Source organism: Pinus tabuliformis, chromosome 5_2 (genome assembly GCF_031772625.1).
Source record: "Pinus tabuliformis cultivar Carrire ecotype Pingquan chromosome 5_2, CPIR1, whole genome shotgun sequence".
In the NCBI taxonomy this organism is placed as follows: domain Eukaryota; kingdom Viridiplantae; phylum Streptophyta; class Pinopsida; order Pinales; family Pinaceae; genus Pinus; species Pinus tabuliformis.
The window spans coordinates 874524656-874552090 of record NC_142306.1 but is presented as its reverse complement, the minus strand read 5'-3'; the positions used below and the strand labels follow the sequence as shown (position 1 = coordinate 874552090).

The window sequence follows — 27435 nt, the reverse complement described above, 5'->3', positions numbered from 1 at the left end:
TCGTAAAATATTTGAATTACCTTGAATAGATCAAATATAAATCCATGGCTGTAAAGTATACCTTGCAATTTGACGATAGAATCTAACAGTTGCACTTGCATTATGGTCGTAGAATAAGTAAATATTAGTCTAACTTTTTTCCAAAACAAAGGTGATATAATTTAACCATGGATTCAAAAGCTTAGTACTACAATCACCTCCATCGAATTAAAATATGACGAAGAACGAGATTTGATATTTTCTCAAATTTTCTATGGAGTTTGGAAGAATAAACGGACCACATTTTCCTCTGTACACTCTTACATAAGTAGAGATCGAAAATAGATGTTGCCCAAAGGCTAAGTGCAGTTACTCAGCGTTACCTCGTTTCTGTATATTTCGTCTGTTCGTCTTTTTGTCTCTCTATAACTGGTATTAGGTCAGAGGGTACTAAGCGTTGATTCAATGGTTCTCTCAGGTACTTGGCATGTTTTATGAAATTGAAATTTAGCGAGCACGCCAGCTCAATTGTTTTATGATTTCCATGGTCGTATTGTACCCTGCATGCATCAAAAAGAGTAATATGAGTAGGAAAATTGAAAATGAATATATATATATAAACGTTGAGAATGAATATATATATGAATATATATATAGATGCTGTGTACGTTAAACTATGGAAAAGAGGCATTCCTTATTATCAGACATATTTGTTAACGTGGTTGATGGAGAAACCGCTGCAAAATCTACAGATTCGGACGCTGCCTGAGAACAAAGACTTGACGAGACTGGTGGATACCCACGTATGTTAACCATTGAAGGTGTAGCTGTGACAGCGTTCTGGTCTTGACTGCACCTGTATCTTACAAGTTCTGCTCTGACCACATTGAGTTCTGACTGTAAAGACTGGATTTGGTGTTGAAGGGTGGATATTACACCCATAGACCCATAGACTGGGTCTCTTAATCTCGCGTCGGCCTCGTAAACAAGACTGTTTGCTGTGTCTGATCGTTGGCTCTCTGGAACTTCCTACATAACAACAAGAGAAACCAGGTATTGATGAATGTAGTCTATAAGAAATCAATATAAGATACTTCATCCACTTCAGTTGTATTTAAAAATATGATCACAACAATGTTTGAAAGAATTTTAGCTCTCGAACTAGAACATTCCGGTTTTTCAACAGTGGTTTTGCAACATTGTGTACCTGTCCCGAAGGATTATTTATATTTACTCATTTTCAATTTTTGAATTTTTATATCCAATATAAAAATTCAAAATTAAATTAAATTAATTTTTAATATCGTGAATATTTAAAAATTGATATGATATTATCAAAACTATGTAAAAATTGATATGAAAATTTGATGAATTATCTTTTTCATCTTCGATGGGTTAACACAATTAGATTAATGTATATTTTCCAATTACATTTGGATATGCAGAAATGATAAATTTGTTACAATTATGTAGAATTTTAACTAACAACTAAATAACTAAATATGTAATAAAAATCTAATTAAAATTTCTTTCAATGGACACGTTCTTATAGTAAGCTGCTCGATGTTACTCATGGAAACAACCTGAATCAGTGTAATGTTAGTATTGAACCTGCTTGAGACTAATGAAGAACCCTGTATTAAATGCGTATAAACATGTAACAAATGCTTGTGAGTTATTACAATTGATGATCTATGCTTAATATCGATGTTACTCATGGAAACAACCTGAATCAGTGTACCTGCTTGAGATTAATAAAGTACCTATGTTAAATGCGTATAAACATGTAACCAATGCTTATGAGTTATTACCAGTGATCTGTTCTTAATAATCTGTGATTGCTGCGTGTTGCCTGTTTTAGCTACTAGTTTGACACAAGCCTTATCATACCCATATTAAGTAGTATCGAACAATTGATTATTTATATGACATGGAAAAGCACAATGGTATATATTATTGTGTAATATATTTAGCTGGGATAATATGGAGTATATATGAAGTCTTTAAAGAATAATGAACATAATGTTGCTATCATTATGAAATAGACTGATTTCGTAGTTAATGAATAGTAAAGTCTTACTAAATAATTAATATGGAATAATATAATAATAAGAATTATAAGCTATTATTTTTAGGGTTTTGTTCACTTGGTCTAGTTTTTATCATTAAAATATTTCTGTTATTGAAAGGTTATGGATTTAATTCTCTCAAAGGGTTAAGCTTAGTGATTGAGGTAAACCTTAGGATGGATATGCTTGGTACAAATATTCCATGAACATACTAGTCACCAATAAAAAGAAGTATTTAAGATAGACCCCTAAATACATTAATAAAAAATATAAATAATTATAATCTCTTTTAATTTATCAAGTTTTATTATAATATCATCTTAAAATATGAAGAAAGGTTAACTCAATTGATTGAGTCCCCATGATTGAAACATCTTTGTTATTTTGAAGATTCAATTCTCTAAACACCCTCGGAATTATGTTCCTTTTAGATAAATCTTCTTAATATAAATATTCTTTTCTGAAATTTATAAACCACATTAAAAAAATCATCTTAAATTTAAGATTACTAATAATAATCCATCTCTGACCCATAACATAATAATAATAATTATTATAATAATAATTATCATCGTGCCATAAACACATTATATCTGCATTGCACAAAAACTTTGGTTGTGCTGAGATTCGTCACACATTTTGACATGCTAACTTTGTAATACACAAACTACCAAATAACATACATGCATTGAATATACAAATTCTAAAACGAAGATGAAAATATCTCCATGATATATTAAAAGATTAGTATGTTTTGAATGAGTACAATCGAGGGGATTATCTCTTGTAATACAAGTATAAAAAACCAATTTTTTAAATTAGTGGTGAATTATTAATGAATGCAACTACAAATTTTTAAAGGCCGATGAGAATATCTTTATAATTTATTAAAAGATTAATATGTTTTGAATGAATATAAGTGAAGGAAATATTATATAGAGGTAGTAATCACCTATTTTTAAGGTAAGGTTCATGAACTATATAGGAAAAAATTAAGTGAATGAAATATTTTTTATAATATAATTTTCAATAAACTATTTTTTAATTTAGTGGTACATTATTAATAAATATAATTAATAATTTTGATGAGTAATTAATTATTATGACATCATTATAATTAAATACAAATTATCGTGAGTAACTAATATTTGAGAAAAAAATTAATAATGAAAAAAGAGAGGTTAAGGGACATTCACATAAATCCTAAGAAAACCATAACCATGAAAATAATACTAAAAAAAGAAATGTGTTTTTTATTAATTAAAATTGGATAATTACAAATGAGTAGGAGACCGTTATAATATAGATCTCAACTTGCAAGTCTCAACTAGGTGGTGAGTCATTAAAGACTTAGAGAAACTCAACAAAATTAGTGATGCATCATTAATAATACCAACATTAGATTTATAAGATCGCAAATTAAACATCCCATGTGTTGTATCTCCGAGAGACAACCTTGGATTCAAGGAAAATTTTAAGGATGGAAAATTTTCTTGAAGTTTAAAACATTGGCGAATCTCACTAATCCCTAATATGCAAATTATAAATGTTTATTGATATATTTGTAAAATTATTCAAATTTATAATTATTTTATATATAGTCTTTATATAATGTTGGCGATTTTTAAGGCAAAATAATTTTATATTCTAAAATTTGGGCGAATCATCTTTTATAAAATGGGAAATTGGCGAATCTTTTTTGTGGAAAAATCATGGAAAATTAGCCCACTGGGCGAACATTAGCCCCTAAAATTTTCCATGCTTGGATTGCTTCAAGACCAGTGCTTGGGCACATCTAAAATGGTGTGTCTCAAACAATTTACGAGAAACTGTAGACAACACTTATTATCTATGGATACACATGTACATAAGAAATAGGTTGGTTCATTAATCCAAAGAAACAAAACATAGGTTTGTGATACTTCTTCACTAGTTCAAATCTCAGAAATAAGCATAAATATAGTGGAGGCCAAGAGTTTCAAGGTCTTACATCTTAATAATCTTTTGAAGAGTGGGTGAGAGAGGATAAGAGAGAATAGTAACCCATCACATAGAGCATAAGGCTTCAAGACTTCTATATTCAACACACCGAACTTGGGGAAGTAAGGATTTCTATGCTTATTTGGGTTACAAGCAGAAATAATGAATGAAGGGAGAACTGAAAGCTATGATTCATGTGCTTCAAATTTAAAGATCTAATCTCAATAGTCCTAAAAGGCATATACATAAACAATCTTCAAAAAATGAATCTGTGAAACTACAGGCATTTGCATTAACATATACATATTAATGAATCTGTGAGGGAGCTTGAAACACATCTAGCAATAATAATTACATGAATTCAAGGAAGGAGCCTGAACATAAAATGAGTTAGAGAAAGGGGAACACATATTGTAATCCTTTGAAGAGGGAATCACCATTGTTTCCTTGATATTATGAAAAGATCTGTATTGCAAAGGAAATGTAGTCTGAAATTATAACATGTTGTGTTTTCTCTAGAATTTATGAACCTTTTCTAATTCTTGCTTTCCCCTATTTATCTGGAGAGGGGAGCAAAAAGTTACATTACAACAAAAATGTCTGTTGGGTTGTGTTATATTCTTTCCACGACTAACCCATGTAGTGAAATGAGGGGTTAGAGGGGGGGCAGAGCCCCCACTTCGTTGCGCCGATTGCGCAGCGGGGGGGTCACAGGGGGGGCGGCAACCCCCCTGTCCCAGGGGTTTGAGGGGGGTGGGTAGCCCCCCTCTACGAGGTCGAAAACGTTTTTTGGACCCTATATTAGGTTGGGCGAACCTACCTATGGTTTTCGGTCCATGGTTTTGGACACACTAGTTTTCGGTCCATGGTATTGGATGCTTCGGCATGTATATATATGTATTGTAACATTGAAAGGAATATAATGAAAAATCAAGCTGATAGTCCCGGTTTTGGGATCCAGGGGAAAATCTCTGTGTATATGTGTTTTATGTGTTACGCTCTCGCATTGTTTATTTTTCTATGATTTAGAATTCGTATACAGGTAATTTCTGTACGGGGTTAAAACCTACAATGCCTATCCCTAGACTCAGTTGTCAAGTTGACTAGTTGTATCAGCCCTGAATGGCTCTGTAGCCCAAAAGGTATTACAAAAATGATTGCCTCATTGGAAGGAAAGCATGTTACAGGATAAAACTAAGTAAATAACGCGACAGAACAATAAATGAAAGTCTATGTGCCTATCCTATGATCGCATCGGCCTCAGGCTGTAATTTGGTCATGGTATGGCCTCTTGCGTTACTCAGCTACCCCTCTCACTTCTGCCTTTACTGCTAAGATGCCTTGTTCTGTGAAGTGGGGGTTGGGTCAACTGAAAGCGCTTGCCTTTGCAGTCCTTTTCCATGCATAGGGATGAGGCCCCATGCTGAACCATTAATCCTCCTAAATCTCGTGTATCGCTCCATCGTTGCACCATGCTCCCTTAAAGTCTCCTAGCTACTGGCCCATCCACCCATTAAGCATGTGTACTGCAAAACCTATGCCTTGACATGATGGGTGAGCTGTGTTCCATGGAAACAACACATTCATGCAGGTGCAGGATTTTTCCTCTAAAACAGGCGAAAATAGGGGTTTTTTGGATTTCTCCTTTAGCCCCCCTTATCGTAGCACTTCATGTTCCTTTCCTCATATGACTGAGAGTAGGGGCTTAGCCCTCAGGCACTAAGGCCCTCAAACCTGTGTCTAGAGGCCTTTTCCTTTGTTATCGGTTTCTCCCGCATATCGACGCTTCAACACTGTTTTACCCAGCTCCATGCTTTTTCCTTGGCGCAGACTGATAGTCAGACGTGAGGTCCCTATAAACCATGTCTTAATCCTTTATCGCATCTGGAGGGAGTGCCCATATATCACAATCGTAGGCTGGAGGAGAAAGCCCCTTACCCTTTTCTTTGTGGTGGGTCGATATTCTAGATACGAGGTCCTTATACAATAAAACACATCACCTATCACATCCAGGAGGGGGTGTCCGTTTCCTTATCGCAATTGCAGCGGGGAGGAAACACAGTAGAAGAGAAGTATGCCTTAATCCTTTATCGCATCCAGGGGGAGTGCCCACATATCGCAATCGCAGGCTGGAGCAGAAAGCCCCTTACCCTTTTCTTTAGGGTGGGTCGATATTCCAGATGCGAGGTCCTTATATAATAAAACACATCACCTATCACATCCAGGGGGGCGGTCCCTTTCCTTATCACAATCGCAGCCGAGGAGGAAACACAATGGAAGAGAAGCTTTACATTGCACAATCATCGATCGCCGATTGTGATGAACCTGTTGACGTCATCATTGCCACATGTCAACCTGTGAGTGGTGAAATGTGGCATCCAGAAATAGTCCCATGTCGCCCCTGAAAATAGTGAAACTGGGTGACACGTGCCCTCTTCCATGTCATCATCCATATCGCTACGTCACTTTCCGTACTACCACATGGAGGAGAGAGAAAGGGGGCCGTCTGCCTTGGTTTTGCGGGCATTTCCTTTGTTAAATCGTTATAGCCCTCCCCTGGCGATACGACACTATATCACAAATCGACCCCCACAAAGTCTTTGAAGTCCTTACAACCTGTTAATGTGACGAGCTGCGGGACTACTGTGATGTGGGATTGCACCATGTGGGGGAGAGAAGGGGGGCGGCCCACTCCTATTTTTTTTAGCTTTCGTTTGTTACATTGCTTTAGCCTTTCCCTAGTGATACAATGTTATATCGCAGATAAGCCCCCGCAAAGGTTTGAGTGTCAGCCCATGGATACACCGATGTGCTGATAATGCGGGATTGCGTGATTCACTATGCCCGCTCCCCCCCCCCCCCCCGACCTCCGATTGCGATTTGCCTTCATACTTATTCAATTTTCTTCGTTAAATAGGTTTTTGCATGGTAATCTTCAAAGTTATTTAACTGTTGCTCCATGAATCCATTTTTGGACTTATATATACCATTGGGAAGCTTTTTCTAAGCACTAGGCATTGGAAGGGGGTTGATCGCGCTCTGACATCTTCTGTGGCCTCAGACAATGACTCCAAATTTCACTGCTCTTGGGCAACCTTGACCAATTTAAATCCACAATGCAGTGCGTGACAACACTATGTACAAAATATATTGTGCATTGGTACACTAAAGTTATTTGTAGTTTTATTGTTAATCATTTATTCATTGTTTTTTGAGCTTTCTGGAAAATAAATGGTGTAAAAAGCTTTGAAACATCCAATGTTTCAAGTGGATGCTTTACTTATTATAAGGATAGATGAAGCTTAAGTGTTTGAAAAGAGCGTATAAATAGGAATCAATAGGATGGATGAAAAATATTATTATCGAGGGAAGATATCATTGTCAAAGAAAATGAACGGAGATCAAGTAAACAAAAATACTTAATTAATAATTATAAAAATAAGTTGGCCATTAAGGAATGATTATGAAATCAAAAGTATTTTGAATAAATATATTTGATGGAATAAGTCCATAAGTAACTATAAATTTATAATCTCAATGATGGACCACAATAGTTAGTTTGAAAAATTGATTTTAGAAAAAACCTATATAATGGATCCAAAAGATATTTCTCATCGATTGATAATAAATTAATCAACAAATATAAAAAATATTCTTAAGGGAGGATAAAAATGGAGTAAGAAAGAGAGGGCTAAAAGGTAAGAATAATTCACGAGAGATAATGAGAAATTAATAAAAATATTGAAGATGTCAAGGCCTTCGAAGAAGAGAAATGGAATAAATTATAAACATAAAAGGCTTAGTGATCAAGGCAATGAATAATGGGCTTGCAAGAATAGCTTAGTTTATAGACATCATCTCAATTAAAATTATTTGGGTGTTTTCCAATTTTGAAAGCTTCTCAAATGATGCAGAAGGTGTAAAAGGGGGGAAATGGGGAGATTATGGTGTGATTGAAGCAAATAAGATGTTTTCATTTGAAGGAGTTCTTGGAAATCATTGATTTGAATATGTGGTTGTGGGTTATGTCCGCAATATGTTCTTCAAGATGGGCTTTGAATGATTTGTCAATTTGGTTAATGTATGATTTTCCATAGGGAGAAAATAATTTGATAAACTCCAAGGCCGAGCATAGAGTTTGAATTATCCTTAGTAGCTTTTATTAGTAATCACGATTGTCGTTAGACCAAAACCAAAGGTGTTAGTAAATGATCGCGTCGCTGGAGATAAGGATACATGAGAAGAAGTTAGTCCATGTCACAAAACACATGGGGAGTGTTGGTATATCCAATGTCCAACACTCTCCCCACCAACGTGAGTTGCATGTGTATCGAACTCATGATCTATGTTGTGATACCATTTGTTAGGAATCATGATTGACGTTAGACCAAAATCTACAGGTGTTAGTCAACGATCGCATCGCCAGAGATAAGGATCCATGAGAGGCAATTAGTCCATGTCGTGAAACACGCGGGGAGGGTTTATCCAATATCCAACAATTTTCAATAATTGTTTAAAGGTTTATATGGTTTAAAATGGGTTTTGTTATTTTTTAAACAAAAACTTTAGAGATATAATCTATAGTTCCCTAGGTATACGGTATAAAAATGAGAGCTCGAGGATAAGAGGAGAGAGTTTTTTAGAGAGAGTGGAAATCTTGATTGATTTGTGAGATAAAGTAACATTGAAAAATAGGGATTTTGTCAAATGGGATTTCACTTTCTCCTAAGATTTTAATGGCTCAAGTAATAAGAGTGTTTAAAATAATTTTTTCTTTTTGTCTAGGTGATGATGGGACTAGGGATGAAGGTATTGTTTAGAATGTTTCTTCTTTCTATTAATTTGGTAAGTAAAGGAACAATTAGGACATCAAGAGATGAGAAAATCCAGGAAATGCAAAGAATTATTATGTTCCATTTCCATGGTATATTGAATATGGGGGGTAAATGTGATTAAGATGTTTGAAAAATGTGATGAGGGAGGAGTGTCAGTTAGATCAAACAACAAATGTATCATTAACATATCAAAACTAACAAATATGGTTTGAGATTCCATGAGTTTAAGGCCAGTATCTCAAACTTTTCCATGAAAATACCAGCCACCAATGGGGATAAATAAGATCTTTATGGTTGTATCTTTTGTTTGTTCATAATAGGTCTTCAAAGTTTTAGGGTCAACCATTTTAGAGATCAAGTAAATAAATTTAGGAATTGAGATTTTGAATAATAAGGACACAACACCAAACTTGACCATAATGTCTTATTCATTCAGATAATAGGGGCTTCACCTTGTTAACCAATATCTTATCATACTCATTCATGAAAATGGTTTTCAAATTGTGCAAAGTAGATTCAATATATTGTAAGTATTGGTTGGGGGTGGGAGAGATGTGGAGTATAGGGGGTTTATAAGTATTGGAGGTAAAGAAAGGGGTATTCAGTAAAATTAGGATATATCTATCAAAAATAGGTTTTATTTTTAATAGAAATTTGTGTTGGTAGGGGGATTCAACAAAAGGATTTCAAGATATTTTTATTTATATCTAGTGATATTAGAGGTATTATTTAATACTCCATGAACATATGCGCTATAACATAGACTAACTAAGTGAAGACTCAATGATCCAAATGAAGCTTCCTTTTTTTTGAATAAAAGAAGAGAAATCATTAATGAAGGATGGAGTTTTTCTAATGAAGGACTAAAGTTTGTTAGCAAGTGAGAAAAAACATCAGTGGGGGCTCCTATAGTGTTGACTACAGGTTCGAAGGTGATGCCTTTTTTATGAATTTTTAGTTTCTCATAAATCATTAGTGTTTGGGGGTTATGAGGAATAAGACACTTTTGAATATAAGGTTATAGAGAATATGATCTTATATATTTTGTGACCAAATTGATTAATGCATTAATAATGTTTTTGACGAGCGTTTCATATGAGGAGGAAGTAAGAAGATCAAAATGTTTAAATTACCTTTCATATCTTTTGAGATAATAAAATTGGGGCTATTATGAAGGAAACAAATGGGTTGAGTTCTTCTTTGGTTAGATTTGGTTTAGGCGATTTGGGACAATAAATAATCCTTTCATACTTTTTCCAAATTTCTTCATCTTCATGGGTGGGAAGATTTACATTATCGATTCAATAGTGACTAGTTCCCCCTTCTTCTTTGGCCGGACTTGGTTTAGACAATTTTAGAATGATAAACAACCCTTCCACACTATGATAAATAATGCTTAAATTGCCTAGATTCCAAAAATTTATTTTGCACGATGTTCTTTATCTTCCTGTCTTGTGGAGGAACTTACAATCTCTTGTGTATACTCAACATCAAGGTTATCCATTCACTTGTTCAATGGAAATGTTGAAATAATGAGTTATTTTGATAACATGGTTTCCATGATGGGATGGGGGGATGAGAAATGATTGAAGCTAGAAGGGACATCTACTTTGGCATAGAATTATGCATATCTTTTACATGGCCATGATGAAGATACATTATCATCTAGTCTCTTGCAGCATGCCATATTTGGGCACATCAATTATGATAATATTCATGTATTGAAGAAAAATGTTGCTTCTAGTTTTCCCTCCATTCCAAGGAACTTAAATCAATATGAAGCCCGCATCCTTAGAAAACACAACAAAAAACTATTTCATGATTCTACTTTGAGAGCACATAGAAAGCTAAAGTTGATACACTATGTGGTTGTGTGCATGTTCCATATACCTTTGGCAACATATATATATATATATATATATATATATATATCATGACTTTAATTGATGACAAAACTAACAGGTGTCAGGTTTATTTATTGAAATATAAATATCAAGCATTGAAACATTCATAAATTTTCATCTATGGATTGAAACTGAAGCTTAAACTCATATTGGAACTATTTATACTAATAATGCAAGGAATAATGTATTTCAAATGATTTAAAATTTATCTTCATTGACATGGGATTAACCATCAAACCAATGTGCCTTACAATCCTCAACAAAATGGTGTAGTAGGAAGAATGAATAAGACACTTGAGCATGGCATGTTCAATTCTATTTTTCATAAATGTGAAGTGGATGTTTTGGGCTGATGTCATTTTTGTGCAATATATGTGAAAATTAGGTGTCCATATCATGTTCTTAGAAACATGACTCCATATGAAATGTGTTATGGACACATTTTGTTAATGAGGCATCTCAAGGTTTTTGGATCCACTTGGTATGACTTAATTATTAAGAAGAAAAGAAACAATCATGGTACAAGTAGTCAAAAGTGAATTTTCTTGGGGTACTCAAACACCATCAATGCATATCATCTTTACAATGACTTAAACAAGATATTTATTCTTTCCAAATATGTGAATTTTCTTGAATCCACCAAGAATGACAAAATTGTTGAGTGAAAACTTGATCATCTAGATAGATTCACCAATGTAAAGACATATTATGAGCTTGATAATGATATTTTGCTCAAGGTTTTTGGATCCACTTGGTATGACTTAATTATTAAGAATAAAATAAACAATCATGGTGCAATGAGTCAAAAGTGAGTTTTCTTCGGGTACTCGAACACCACCAATGCATATCATCTTTACAATGAGTTAAACAAGATATTTATTCTTTCCAAATATGTGAGTTTTCTTGAATCCACCAAGGATGACAAAATTGTTGAGTGAAAACTTGATCATCTAGATAGATTCACCAACGTAAAGACATATTATGATCTTGATAATGATATTGCGCATCTTGAAGGTGGGGTCACTATATTGAATCAATCTCTGGAGTCCCCTTTTGAAGTTCCATCTTCCCTTAATGAAGACGATCCATTTACCCAATCAAAAGGGATGTTCAATTGGAAGATGTGATTGAGAGGAATCAAAGGTTGTACCTTGATGAGAATTCAACACCATATAATCACTTGAGAAACCTAGACCATCTGATTAAAGCCTATCAAAGTGGCTCATAAAGACATTTAAAATTCTTCATTCAAAATGAGGTTGGAAAGATAGAAATTCAAAGTTCAATTAGACAATATCATGGTGATGTAAATGATATACATGTTTTGTATAATTTTGAATTGAATTTTTCTACTAACTTTGAACCAAATTCTTTTGAATAAATTGCTTCTCATGATGAGTGGAAATAAGCCTTGTAGAAGGACTATGATGTACTCATCAAGAATGGGGCATGGAAGTTGGTGAACCTCCACTTGGAAGCAAATCTATTCGTTACAACTAGGTATATAACAAGTAAAAAGATGGTTCACTTACCAAGCACAATCTAAGGCTTGTGGCAAAAGGATTTACTTAGAAATGAGGCATATATAGTGAAGAGACCCTTTCCCCCACAAAAAAGGGGCTACCATTCGTGCACTATTGGCTTTGGATACATAGAGTAGGTAGAAGATACATCACATGAATGTGAAGAAAACCTTCTTGAACAAGGACTTGAAAGAGAATTTCTACTTGTATCAACTAAAATGATTTATTGTGGAGGGGCAAGAGAAAAATGTATGCAAGCTCATCAAGTCTTTGTATGGCCTAAAGAAAATATTTCACATGTTGTATGAGAAGTTAATTGAGAATATTTTTAAAATCAATTTCAAGCATTTTGTTCTAGATGATGAAACTTTGTTTTCCAAGAAAGTTGAAATTTTTTTTGTATATCTTTTGTTGTATGTAGATGATCTTTTGATAAGAGGGAATGAATCCTATATTTTATCCATAAAGATAGAATTAAAGAAGGGATTTGAGATCATAAACATGGGACATCTTCACTACTATTTGGGCATTGAAGTATCTCATAATTCAAAGCATGTATATATTTCCAAATAGAAGTACATTGGAGATTTCTTGAACAAATTGGCACGGTTTATTGTATTTCTCTTTCTACTCCAATGAAGAAAAATGATCCAGGTGGATATTGGTGGCCACCTGCCAAGTCCACCTGGACCCCCACCATTGTCTTTCTCAGCATTTTCAGTTTCCTTAATTGTAGCACAACTTACTATTTTTAGCAGTTTTTCGGGTCCTGAACTTCCGGAGCCGTTTTGAGGCCCTAAACGACGTTTTTTGGGGAATCCAGGGCCAACACGAGTCCATGTAATGGACTAGTGTTGCCCATTCCAACAATGATAGTGCTCGGATAGATCTTTCTAATGAGATATTGTACGCATCAAATGGAGATCATATGCAAAAGTTACGACCCCGGGAAGTTGATGTACCAACTTACCCCCAAACGGGGCCCACAATTTGGCGTTTCATCTCCTAGGGTTAGGTTTTGGAATGTTAAGGGTTTTTCCATTGTTTCTCAACAATAAATAGGCCTTCGAGCCTCATTGTAACACAGTTCAGAGGCATGTAGCCATCACATCTCTTCTCAGAGATAAGCTACCATCGCCCTAGCTAGTTTATTGCCATTTCTGTTTGTAAGCATATTTCAGTATTTTCCATTAATGAAATGAAGTATTATTTCCGCTGCATCTTTGTGTATATGGTTATCTCTGTAATTTGTTGCGTTCCTGTTTAAATCCGGATCAGTGGTATCAGAGCGGTCTGCTTTTTCTCTGTTTTTCTTTGCATGTCCCCAACAAGGTCGGGATATAAGGAGTTAGGGCTTGAACTGGTTGAACCTTTGCAAGACCAGCCTCGCAAATCCCGACGGCCTCCCATGGCGGATGAGAAGAAAGACGAGGGGGCAGGAGATCCCATCAAAATCTTGCTCGAAGAAGCGCTCGAGCGACAACGGAACGCGATGATGGACAGCGCAGATCCTTCAGCGGCTACCCAGAAGCGGCGCATCGGCTTCCAGCAGCTCCTCTGGAAACGCCACACCCTTTAAGGTACAAGTTAATTTTGAAATCCCCATATTCGAGGGTCAGATAGACGCCGATGCCGTAGATAAATGGTTAAATCTGCTAGAGGGTTATTTTTCTGTTCATGAATTTTCGAGTCGGGAAAAGATTGTTTTTGCTCTTCTCAAAGCAACCCCCCACGTCAAGGACTGGTGGGAAACCTACTGCGAGCAGAAGGATGAAAGTACTGGCTCACTATTTTCAGCCGCACCCACCTGGGATTCGTTCCGGGATGCCATCAAGGAGCAGTACTACCCTGTCGGAAGCTATGAGGATGAATACATAAAGTGGACCACGCTGCGGCAGGGAAGGGACCAAGACGTGCCGGAGTTCACCAATCTTTTCCATACCCTTCGCACAAAGTTGGGTATCAAGGATTTGGAGCAACATTTGATACTCAAATACCGTGGCTGCCTGCACAAGTACATCCAGGAAGAAATACAGTTCCTAAACATCCCCTCGCTCGGCGCAGCATACCGGTATGCCGTCAAGGTCGAGCAGAAGTTTAAAAAAAAGAAGCGAGACTTTGGATCTGCGAATCCAAAGCAGGGGAAAGGTGCCCCTAAACCACAGAACAAAGGACAAAGCCAAGGCGGGACAGCCCAAGACAACCAGCCGAAGCTGCAAGCAAAGAGCAACATCGCGAAGCCGAGAAAGGACACTGGAAAATGGTGCGAGTTCCATAAGAGCTCCACTCACAACACAAGTGAGTGTCGGGCCAAGCAGTCACTGGTGGCTGAGCTAAAGGTTTCAGAATCAGATGCATGTTCCGACTCTGAGTCAGAACCCGATAAGGGGTATGAAAAAGGGAAGCAGATCATTGATGCGGATCCCAGCGCCACTGTTGCTACCGCAAAGATCCAGAAAAATGAACCCGAAGATCCAGAGGAGGAGGAGCGTCTCTTCCACTCCCAGATGTGGGTAAAGGGCTCCCCGATACAGTTCATTGTTGATAGCGGGAGTCAAAAGAACCTCATTTCGGCAGAGGTCGTGAAGCGGTTGGGCTTACCGACCACAGCACATCCACAACCATACACCATTGGGTGGCTTCACCAAGGGCGAGATCTTCGCGTGAGCCAGCAGTGTCGCCTTCCATACAACATCAAGCCCTTCACGGATGAGGTATTGTGTGACATTGCTCCCCTTGAAGTTTGTGATGTATTACTAGGACAACCATACTTGTGGAAGCGACATGCTGTGTATGAATCAAGGCCCCGTGCTGTTATTATTACATTGGGAAATAAGTTGTTCAGGATACCAGAGGTAGCACCACCTGCCGCCATCTCTTTGATTACTGCAAAACAATGCAGTAAGATCATTTCCAAAACCAGGAAATTTGTTTTCCTGATGATACGCCCTCAAGGAAGAAGAAGACAGTGGCCGCGGCCTCCAAACGGGGTCCCTCTGCACGGCAGCTACAGATGGACAAGATTGTGGAGGAGTACGAAGACATCTTCACCTCCCCGGCAGGGGTTCCTCTGCACTGTCAAGTCAAGCACTCCATCGATCTGACCCCAGGTGCGCCGCTACCCAATGGACCAATTTATCGGCGCTCCGTTCTGGAGAACAATGAAATCAAGAGGCAGATTCAGGAGCTCCTGCAGAAAGGTCACATCCGTCCGAGTTCTTCGCCCTGTGGGAGCCCGATAGTGTTGGTACAGAAGAAGGATGGGACGTGGAGACTCTGTATTGACTATCGGGCGCTGAACAAGATCACTGTCCGTAATAGGTACCCGATCCCGCGGATTGATGACCTCCTAGACCAACTAAAGGGGGCGAAATATTTCAGCAAGATCGATCTGAAGTCAGGATATCACCAGGTACCAATTGAACCCTCAGATGTGTGGAAGACTGCCTTCAAATCCAAGGAGGGCCTCTTCGAATGGTTGGTCATGCCTTTCGGATTGACGAATGCTCCTGCAACCTTTATGAGGCTAATGGATGACATCTTGCGGCCATTCACCAACTCCTTTGTAGTAGTATACTTGGATGACATTCTGATCTTCAGCCAGAGTTGGGAAGAGCACCTCCACCACATCCGACAGGTTCTCCAAACACTGCGGCAACACAAGCTATGTGCCAATTTGGAGAAATGCACTTTTGGCATGACCGAGGTTCAGTATCTGGGATACATCATTGATGAACAGGGGGTGCATGTCGATCCAGCCAAGGTCCAAGTCATTCGGGATTGGCCCTCTCCAACCACTCTAACAGAGCTCCGCAGCTTTCTAGGTCTTGCCAACTTCTACCGCAGGTTTGTGTTGGGATTTTCTCATATTTCTTGGCCCTTGAGTCAAGTCACCAAGGGCGGGGCGAAAGCAAAATTCTTTTGGTCTGAATCTCAACAGAAGGCATTCAGGGAGTTGAAGGATCGCCTCTGCACGGCACCAGTGCTCGCGTTACCAGATTTACAACAACCATTTGAGGTCGAGACAGATGCCTCTGACTATGCTATTGGGGCAGTCCTTACTCAACATGGACATCCAGTGGCATATCACAGTGAAACACTTTCAGACACAGTCCGGAAGTACCCCACTTATGATAAAGAGATGTATTCCATTGTACAGGCCTGCCGACAATGGAAGCATTACATTTTGGGGAAGGAAACGGTCATCCACACAGACCACCGACCTCTGCAGTTCATACAGACCCAAGGGAAATTGCAGAATGATCGCCATCAGAAGTGGTCTACATACCTGCAACAGTTTCACTTGAATATCAAGTATAAAAAGGGCAGCACCAATAATGTTGCAGATTGCCTCAGTCGACCACCGATCATGGCGCTAACCACCGTGCTCAACTCTTGCGGGCACGAGACTTCTGATTGGCCACTTCTCTACAAAAGCGACCCAGAATTCGGCCACACATACCAGACACTCTTGGAGGGTCGATAGGTTGCAGATTTTCACCTCCAGGATGCCCTATTATGCCACCTCGGTCACCTCTGTGTTCCTTCAAGCGAGCGTGCCAAGATGATTTGGGAAGCACACTACAGTCGGGCTGCTGGGCATTTCGGGGTCGAGAAAACAGTGGCAGTACTGCAAAACTATTTCTATTGGCCGAATCTTCGACAGGATGTTGGGAAGTACATCCGATCATGTACTGCCTGTGCCATTGCCAAACCGACCATTAAGAAGCAAGGCCTCTATACCCCGTTGCCTACCCCTAGTCGACCTTGGGAATCCATCTCCATGGATTACATGTCAGGCCTTCCTTCCACTAAGCATGGAAATGACTGTGTTTTTGTGGTCGTCGACAGGTTCTCAAAGATGGCCATTATGATGGCCTGCAAGAAGAATATCACAGCAGAAGCCACTGCTAAACTCTTCTTTGAATGAGTGTGGGTGCACTTTGGGATCCCACAGTCTATCATCTCAGATCGGGACAGTCGGTTTCTCAGCACCTTTTGGTCCAGTCTCTGGTCAATGCTGGACACCAAACTCACGAAGTCCACAGCCTTCCATCCTCAAACTGATGGCCAGACAGAGGTTGTCAATAGGATGATTGTGCACATTCTGCGCATGTATAACTCAAAGCATCCACGCACATGGGACGAGAGCCTCCCCTACGTTCAACACAGCTACAACCGAGCTCTTCACAGCTCCACTGGCCATAGCCCTTTTCAGGTGGGTTTGGGATTCCAGCCACTATGCCCCATTGATGTGGCCATGCCACTTGCAGCTACTCACATGAATTCAGCTCATGTCCAGTCCGAAACAGATAAGGCCACCAGCTTCATTGAGCGCATCCAACATATTCGCCAGCAGGTCCATGACATTCTTGAGAAATCAAATGCCAAGTACAAGCAGCGACATGATCAACATCGGGTGCCACACAAGTTTCAGGTGGGCGACAAAGTCTGGTTGCATTTGCAAAAGGAACGCCTTACTGGAGCCTATCGGAAATTGAGACCACTCCGATATGGTCCTTACACCATTACTAAGGCTATGGGAGACAATGCATTTGAGCTCAACATTCCCCCATTCCTTGGCCTGCACCCAGTATTTAATGTGGACCGCCTTCGGCCATACTTTCCACCATTGCTAGACACATCCGACATTGCAGAACAGCTCAAACCCACAGAATTAAATTCAAATTGCATGGAACAAGCTGCAACTGATCGGATCATGGACACACAGATCAAGAACACTCGCCAACAGAATATCCAACTGTATCGAGTTGTCAAAGCAGGCCAACTCCTTCAGCAGGGCAAGTGGCTCACCAGGGAACAAGTTCAGCAAAAGTTTCCTCATCTCATGGAGGAGCTCAACGCAATGGGGACCATTGCTTCCTAAGGGGGGAGGAATGATCCAGGTGGATATTGGTGGCCACCTGCCAAGTCCACCTGGACCCCCACCATTGTCTTTCTCAGCATTTTCAGTTTCCTTAATTGTAGCACAACTTACTATTTTTAGCAGTTTTTCGGGTCCTGAACTTCCGGAGCCGTTTTGAGGCCCTAAACGACGTTTTTTGGGGAATCTGGGGCCAACACGAGTCCATGGAATGGACTGGTGTTGCCCGTTCCAACAATGATAGTGCTCGGATAGATCTTTCTAATGAGATATTGTACGCGTCAAACGGAGATCATATGCAAAAGTTACGACCCCGGGAAGTTGATGTACCAACTTACCCCCAAACGGGGCCCACAGTTTGGCGTTTCATCTCCTAGGGTTAGGTTTTGGAATGTTAAGGGTTTTTCCATTGTTTCTCAACAATAAATAGGCCTTCGAGCCTCATTGTAACACAGTTCAGAGGCATGTAGCCATCACATCTCTTCACAGAGATAAGCTACCATCGCCCTAGCTAATTTATTGCCATTTCTGTTTGTAAGCATATTTCAGTATTTTCCATTAATGAAATGAAGTATTATTTCCGCTGCATCTTTGTGTATATGGTTATCTCTGTAATTTGTTGCGTTCCTGTTTAAATCCGGATCAAAAAATCTAAAGATTACATGAAAATAAGGGAATGAAATTTAGGATGCAACTAAGTCTAGGTAGCTTTTAAGGAGTATTCTCTACCTTATTACCCTTAGATTGGATATTTCATTTTCAATTAGGATACCTCGAAGGTTCATGCAAGAACATTGTGAAAGCATTTGGTGTGCCATGAAGAGAGTTATAAAGTATTTGAAGGGAACTCAAGACTTTGGAATCAAATATTGTAGGGTGGATGGCATCAAAATTGTTGGGAATTCAAAGATATACTTTGATGGGGATAAAGAGAATGGAGTGTCTACTTTAGGATACCCTCATGAGTCTTGGATTAGTAATATTCTCTTGTAGATCATGGAAACAATCCATCCTAGTATATTCCACTATAGAGGAAAATTATGTGGCTACTACAAGGGAAACAAGGGAAAGTGTGTGCCTTAGGAAGATATTAGAAGTTTGTAGAAGAAAAATGTGAATGCTACTCCACTTTTGATTGATAACACTTCTACTATCATAAAGGCCAAGAATCCTAGATTCCATGATTGAGGTAAGGTGCACATCGATCTGAAGTATAATTTGATTCAACATCATGTAAAGGTCATGACCATTTACTATATACATTATTCCACAAGTGAACAAACTGCAAACGTATTTACCAAAATTCTTGGAAGGGAAAAGTTTCAAAAGTTCAAAAAATATGCTTGGACTTATAAACATCCCTTCAAATTAAGTTTAGGGGTGGATATTAGATACATAATCACATGGATAAATATAGCTCAAGTAGGAGCTTCTTATACAAGTTAGGTGATGTACAAAGCGTTTTGCATAAACCACTAAAACAATTTAGCACAATAGATCTCATAAAACTACTGAAATATTTACTGCTAATTTTTCCCTTAGATTCCAAATTTTTTAGTTACCTTATTTTATTATTAATTAATTGAAATACTTGAAATGCAAGAGATATATAATAGGAATAATTGCACACATAACCCACAGTAAACACAAAAAATTCCTTGGGAAACCCTTACAAGGGAAAACTTAGCTAGAAAGTGAGACTACTCTACTCTCTATTTCTCTAGTATGGAAATTGTGCAAGTACAAAGAGGTATTTTCAATGGAGTTATCTGAGATCTGTGTTTTGTAAGGCTACTAAAAAATCTTAACCTCATTTATTTTTCTTTGTAAATTCCACTCCCAATTTCTTTGCTAGACTATGGAACAAAATACAATAGTACAGAATGGAACTCATACTCCTAGTGGTCCAATATTAAGAATAGCCAAATAGTCAACTAGAGGAAAGGTTTGGCTTTGATAACCTTTAACTAGAGTTAAAGTTTTGAACCTTCTATAGTATCCTTCAAAGTCAACATGTGAATAGCCCCATATGCATGAGTAATGAGGATTGACATGGCATCCACTTGTACCATGGTGGTCAACATGGTAGGTCAGCTTGTGGGAGACTTTTTCCTACGAATTCCAATTGACAAAAAAATTGCACTATTAGAAAGGTCTGTTTGTGTAGAATGGAGCCAAGGGGTTTTGAAAAAATGAGAGTCTTTGGGCCCCAAAAAACATCATTTAATGCTTCAAAATAGCTTTGGAGTTTTCAAAACCCAATTATTCTCCAAACTGATACTCTTCGTTCAAATGGCCTAACAAGATGTTTCCTTCAATTTTTCCACTCTAAAGGCATCAAGGTAGATGAAAAATAATATAATGATCCAATATGGATCATTAGGTGTGAACATTTGAGAAGTAGTTTGAGACAACTTCTAGTGACTTCTTAGTAAAAGTGGGAAATAATACCATTTTGAAATTTCACTTAAATAAATAAAAGTGAAAGCCTAATTTCCCATGTTCTCCTAGTCTTAGAAATATAAATAAAACATTTTAAAATATTGATGAATTAGATGTATTCTAATATTAGCCATTCACCTCATTGTTGAGTTAAGGTGGTTGCTAGGATTTAGGAGATTAGTTGCTAAAATATGAGAAATTAGTTTCTATAAAAAAGAATATTAGTTATCTCTCTCAAAACATAAATAAGACAATATGGGAGAAGTTGAAACACATATGAAGGAGAGTGGACTTGAGGCAGAGACCAAGAGAAGAACAAGAGCGAATTATAGTGCTACATCTTATAAAAACTATTCTATACCTCAAAACAATTTATATATTTCAACTTATAGCCTCAGATTAATCACTTCTTACCCTATTTAAAATCCATAACCTTTTAGCCCCAAGGGTTAGCGTAGTTGGTAAAAAACCGTGCCTCGCCATCGGGAGGTCACATGGTCGATTCTACGTGAAGTCCTTGGGGTTAGGTCTTGCCAGTAGGCCAAGGGGGGATTAGCCTAGATTTTCCGTGGACGACTACTCACTACCACTCACTGAGCAAAGTGTTTGTGAACCACATCAATCAATCAATCAAATCCATAACCTCTCTCCTTCCTTTACTTTTATTCCACTTTAATAACTACCCTTTATAGTGTTTAATAATCATAACTTCTAAAAATATATGTTAAAATTTAAATTATTAAACAAATTTAATGCATTTACCTATACTAGTTTGAAAAAAAAAAAAAGCACAAACCAACAAAACTTTAACATCACAAGTCAATAAGTTTATCGACCTACTACAACAGTAATGTAATTAAATATAATATAATATTGCAATATATTAACAAAAATAAAGCACTCCCGTCCACCCAATCCATGTGCCATCTATTTCACAAAATGTTGAGTAAAAATGGTGTAAAAAAAACAAAGAGATAGTCGCTCTCAACATTCTCATAGAAGTGATTGAAAGCACATCGTCAATAAAGAAAGGAAATGAGGAGATCTCGGGCGTGAAGAGTGCCATGAGAGAGAACAAATAACGGGGCACTGAAGCTGCGTCCTTATTTAGAAATAATATGGGGAAAGTAATGCTGATAATTTTGGTCGATTGTCTTAATTGCAATAGGCGATTCTTATTTCCAATTTTATAGCAATATAAATGTTATTTGAAATGTGAGGGGAATAGTCATGGAGTGTTTTTTTTGCCCTCTTCACGCTAGCCTTCTTAATTGCAATAAGTGATTCTTATTTCCAACCCTATAACAATATAAATGCTATTTGACATGCGAGGGGAATAGTCATGGAGTACCTTTTCTGCCCTCTCCACCCTAGCCTTCTCTCTAAATACTGTTACTCAAAACGAGATGACTATTCCACTAGGATGTCAAATAGCATTTATATTACTATAAGATTAGAAATAAGGTTTTCCATTGCAATGCATCCAACTTTCCTCCAATATTGTACCTTTTAGTCATTGTTGTATACTGGTAGCCTCCGTCCGAAATGAAACATGATTCACACATTTATGCCACCTTATATCAACCAGAATGGTGGGGATTTAAGGTTTGATGCGACACATTGTCAGATAGCAAGTGTCTTATTTATTTAAAATAAATAGCCCCTAACACCTGTATTGTTCTTCCTCGCCTGGAATTTATGTTGATATGAAATTTTCTGATATTAATGTTTCGAATTTTAGTGCGCACTGCGCGTTATGGACCATGGTCATGTCATACAAAGTTTTAATATTATTGCCATTGAGTTCATTAATTAGCATGTCATGTCATAAAAGTGGTTAAACATTATTGTCATACATATAGGATAACTGCACTAATGAAGCTGCAGGGCAGGTAGCATCTCAGGCCTTGATCAATATGTACCGTGTATAAGTCAAAGTCTAACAGCGATATGACAGATGATGTGAAACATTAATGCTAAACCAACTGCCAAGTATCCATCTCACATATCAAACATTCCTCCTAGGCTCCTCGCATGACTCGACAGCTGAACAACACAACTTTCGAAGTTTTATTTTCTTGCATAGAGTATAAATATTAAAAAAATTTAGTAGATACTAAGTATCATAAGTACATGATTGATTTTTTTTCCAAATATAGTATATTTTTATTTATAAAAAATTAATAAATGAACCGTTAAGTTAATAGATAATGTTTAATATTTGCCGCACATATGGTAGAGTAATTTAGTTTAATTATTATTATCATAGATTTATTTTAATTTCGGATCTATAAAAAGTTAAGAAAGATTAAATTGGTTGATCTTTTTTTTAGAGTGAAAATAATTTTGATCCCTGACTTAACAGAAGTAACTTGAACAATACAAGTTTACCTTATCATTTTAATTTAAAGTTATTTTTATTTTAACAAAATTATTTTTAACTTTCTTTATTTTTTAATTAATAAGATAATTATTAACTTATATATAATGCTTAACCTTTGCTGCAATTTGTCATTGCCGCACATGCAAGGGGTAGCTTCACCCATATGCAACAACACGTATTTGGGATCATACATTTGACAATCTGTTTCTGTCACTTTTAAGTTATAGGCATCCGTATCCATCACGTCACCAAATAAAATTAAATAAGTTTTCGTGACCAATAATGCTAACAACTCCCTAGTCCCCTATATGGGAAGTACATAAATTTACAGTCACGATCTGTCAAACTCCTCATCAGTTGTCAGGGTGAAGGTTCTGGGCAGAAACGCGTTGACATTGGAATCTCGTCTGTTACTACTTACTACTGTGGTTCTACAGGATCCTGGAATTGCGGGATAATCGTATGCAGTAATGCCAAAGAACTAGGTACAATGTCAAGTTTGGTTAAGGTGCTTCAGGGATCCTTATCATTGTGTGTTGCTGGGCTTTTTTGCTTGCCCCATTAGAAGTTAGGTATTCTGCACCCTGGATGGAAGAGGAGTCCAATAGGTTAGGTTTCTTTAAAATGTTTGTTATAAAACAAAATTCTGACTTGTGGGTTCTTTGGGGAGTATCTAGGTTACCTAAGTAATTCAAAACTGTACTTGGTTTCTTAGGTATTCATTGAAATTTTTGAACCTCCAAGCCTTTGCATTAATAATAAACTGATTTCATAAGAATATTTCACAAACGTTTGATAAAGGTTTTGAACCTTGACCTGTGCCTTAATGCAAACTAAATCACGAAGCTAGACCAGTCACATAGAATTTCATAGTTAACTTGTGTGTAAACACAGAAATATAGTAAAAATTTGAGGCTTCAACTGAAGTTTGGATCATTCTAGACCTAAGAGATCTGGGTTTAGATGAATCTTGTTAGGTGGAGAGATCACTGGTTTCAAGACGAATCTTGTTAGGTGGAAAGATCATTGGGTTTAAGACAAATATTGTTAAGAATTTTTTCTATTCATAGTAGCCATGTTTTTCCAGGAGTTTTCTCTGGTTCATTCGCAGTCGTAAATGTACAGCAGGAACGAATTCTGTCATGTTGATTATGGCTTAGATTCGGAAGAAACTTCCATCAGTTCTCAATCTCCAGTGAATTGAATTCTTCGTTCTAGCTCCAAACCAGTAGTTCCCGTCCCAAATTTATTTAGAAAACATGAACCCCACTAAAAACTATTCAAAATTCTTCTTCATGTAAATCTATGCATGATTAAATCTCAAATCAACATTCACTACTATTAAATTAAATTCGAGGCAAACTCAAGAAAACATATGGTCAAAACAATAAGGGATTCGAAGTGCACCATGAGCATTTTGGAGACATTGCTAGCTCCAAATATCTTATGAACACAGGCGAACTTCTGGGGCTCGTGAGGGGAAAAGTACGGCGAAAATGGACACTCCTGAGCACACCTCCGTCGGAGCAGCTTGCATGCAGCGCAGGGGGTTGATGTATTTAGAGGTTTCTGACCACCCACCATTTCCTTCACAGAATCACTTCCTCTCCTTCACAAAATCGCAATCTTTACCAGTTTGCCTACGAAAGAAAAATATGTTGCCCGCATCAATGTAATTTCGAAGAATCAGGCCTATAACAGAGAGGCTTTGCTAGATCATTAAAACATATAAAAAACAATCTAGGCTTGAGCAATGATTGCAGACAACTTTGTATATCAGAGGGCTGATCATGAGATCAATATGTATTAGGGGTTACAAGCAGCATACCTTGCTTGGAACACTCAAGTATTAGAGACTAATACCCTGGGTTCTTATAAATGTGGAGTTAGGAAATTACTGGTAACTTGACCCAATCATAATACCATGGGTTCTTATAAATTTGGAGTTGGGAAACTGCTGGTAACTTGACCCAATGACCCAATCAGTTATGACATTGATGACTGTCTTCTAAACCAATGAGTTTCCATAAAGTTGGAACTCCAAAACACCTAAATCAGTTAAAACTGTTCCGTAACTAATAAGTTCTCATAAATTTGGAGCTCTAAAACTGCTATAGAAAAACTGCTGATATCTTGACCCAATCAATTACCACATAGATGAAAGTGTTCCAAACGAATTAATACCATCCCTGTTCACAAATTTGAAATCGAAATTCATTCCTCAGTAAATTTCACACGGAGACAACTAGAATCTGAAATCTATATAGAAAACCAAAGAAGTTTACAAATTTCTATTCTACTTTTGTGCACAGCATGGAAGAGGTTATTCATGGAGATTTCAGAAAAAATTACAACATATGATCAATACCTTAAGTCTGATATTTATCAATGAACGCCAACTGGAGTGCTCATCGATTTCATCCGCTACGCCTCAGAGAAAACGGAAAGGGAAGATAATTATTCTATATAATCATAAACGAATACAGGAACCCTGATCGACCAATAACACTACGAAAACCATTGCTTCAAAGAAACCCTAATCGGCCATTAACGCTGGTCTTTTTGCAGATCTGAAGCCTTTATTTCATACGTATGGTAAGATTCTAAGATCTGTGACGGTCCCAGCAAATCTAATCTTCTTCTATCGATTTGCAGAAGCTGCAACGTGTAAGACAGATAAAACATAACATGAAAACTCTACTAAACTTATTTTTAATGTTTAGTAGTGCAAATCCACAATGACTATCTGTAGCGTCAAAAGGCCGAGCTGTGGATATGATTAAGATAAACAGATTCTAAAAGGAGGGCATTTTTTTATTTGTTTAATTACTATAAACCAGAAGAAAACTAGCAAGCAGCATGCCTGGATTTTGATGATAACCTATTGCAATATTCTATCCAACTTATCCACAGTTTCTGAACCCAAACTGGCTGGGGCTTGATATAATAAACAACTCATGAACATCCCAGTCCCTCCATTCTAAAGAAGGTTGAAGCTTAGGCGAGATAAACTGCCAAAATTCGAGCCTGGTTGGAAGGAAAAATCTGGAGAGATTCACCAACATGACGATGACGAATAAGAATTAGAAAAATATGCCGTCAAACTTACTGTCCAATAAGCTGCAATGCAATTCATTGAAAAGGTTGAAATACCTAATGCCTATCTGGTAAAAGTCCAAATTTACAGGAGAGTTTACGATGCCAACTAGCCGTCATTCGTCGAGGATGGAAAATTGCAGAAATCAAGATCGGGCGAAGCTTCACGAGGGAATCCAAGTGCTAAAATAATCAAGTTGACCAACATCAACTTCAATGTTGGTAGTTTTTTTATTAATATGACGAGAGGAACTTGTTCCTGTGGACAAAATATTTTAATGCTGGCAGGGATTACTTATTCAAAGGGTTTCGTCACTTTGGGAAACTGGGTAGATTCCGTGTTATCAATTAATATCGGAAGAAGAAGAAGCTCTGTGATTGATTGATTCATCTATTCATGACACCTCAATTAAGCCCACCTGCTGTTAAAACTCCTTAGGACTTTGCAGTGGGCATAACTTTACCACCTTGTCAATTGTTTTTGGAAATCAAGGTTGAAATTTGATTGATAGAAACAATTAAATTCGGGTTCAACTGCTGCGCAAGGAGAACGAAATGGCTCGATCTGATAATCATACGTCCACTTTTGTGAGAAAATTTATGGTAATTTAATTTATTTAAAATTTAAATGAAATTGTTTATAGGTTTGGATAGATGGTATCAAGGTATTTTTTGATGTAAAGTTATTGGTTCAATTTTCAGCTTTATTCAAGTAATATATTGGGCATGATAAAGATGGAGGACTACCAAATTTACCAAAAAAAAATTAAAATAACTATTTGGCAAAAAAAAATTCACTTATTTATTTGATGTAAAGTTATTGATTCAATTCCTAATTTTATCGTGGAAATATATTAGACATGATAAAAATGAAGTCTTAAAAAACACTTAAAAACAATCATTTATCGAGAAACATTTCATTTATTTATTTAATTAATTGTTTAAATTAGATAAAATTAACAATGTGACAAGAAACATCCTCACTAAGTTATTTGATGGTTTATTTAAATATCAAAAGAAATGTTAAAAAAAAATAAAATATCAAAAAATGTAAAAAAAAATATAACATCCACTTTTCGAGGGAAAAACTACGACAAACTTTGATTTGGGTAAAAGTAACCATGTGATCGGCAACATCTACACTGATTTATTTGCTGGTTTATTTTTAATAATAAAAAATTAAAATTATTATATACAATTAAGCATAAACATATGTTCGCTTTTTATTTTTATTTTTTTATGTAATTTTTTAAGGAGTTGTCTATAATGCGACTTTTTGAGATTCCGGTGACGGAATCCGGCGGAAGAAAGTGAGATGAAATCATGATTTGTTGTAGGTA

The 27435-nt window shown here is 37.1% G+C and overlaps 1 pseudogene across 1 annotated transcript; it reads right to left on the bottom strand.

Annotated features, from left to right (window-relative positions):
- Positions 1 to 648: 648 nt before the first annotated feature.
- Positions 649 to 26046, bottom strand: LOC149162092 (LOB domain-containing protein 15 pseudogene; annotated as a pseudogene). The gene is made up of 3 exons (XR_016261455.1): positions 25368 to 26046; positions 24407 to 25188; positions 649 to 1008 (listed from the first exon to the last, which is right to left on the bottom strand). The product of XR_016261455.1 is annotated as an LOB domain-containing protein 15 pseudogene (transcript).
- Positions 26047 to 27435: the final 1389 nt, after the last annotated feature.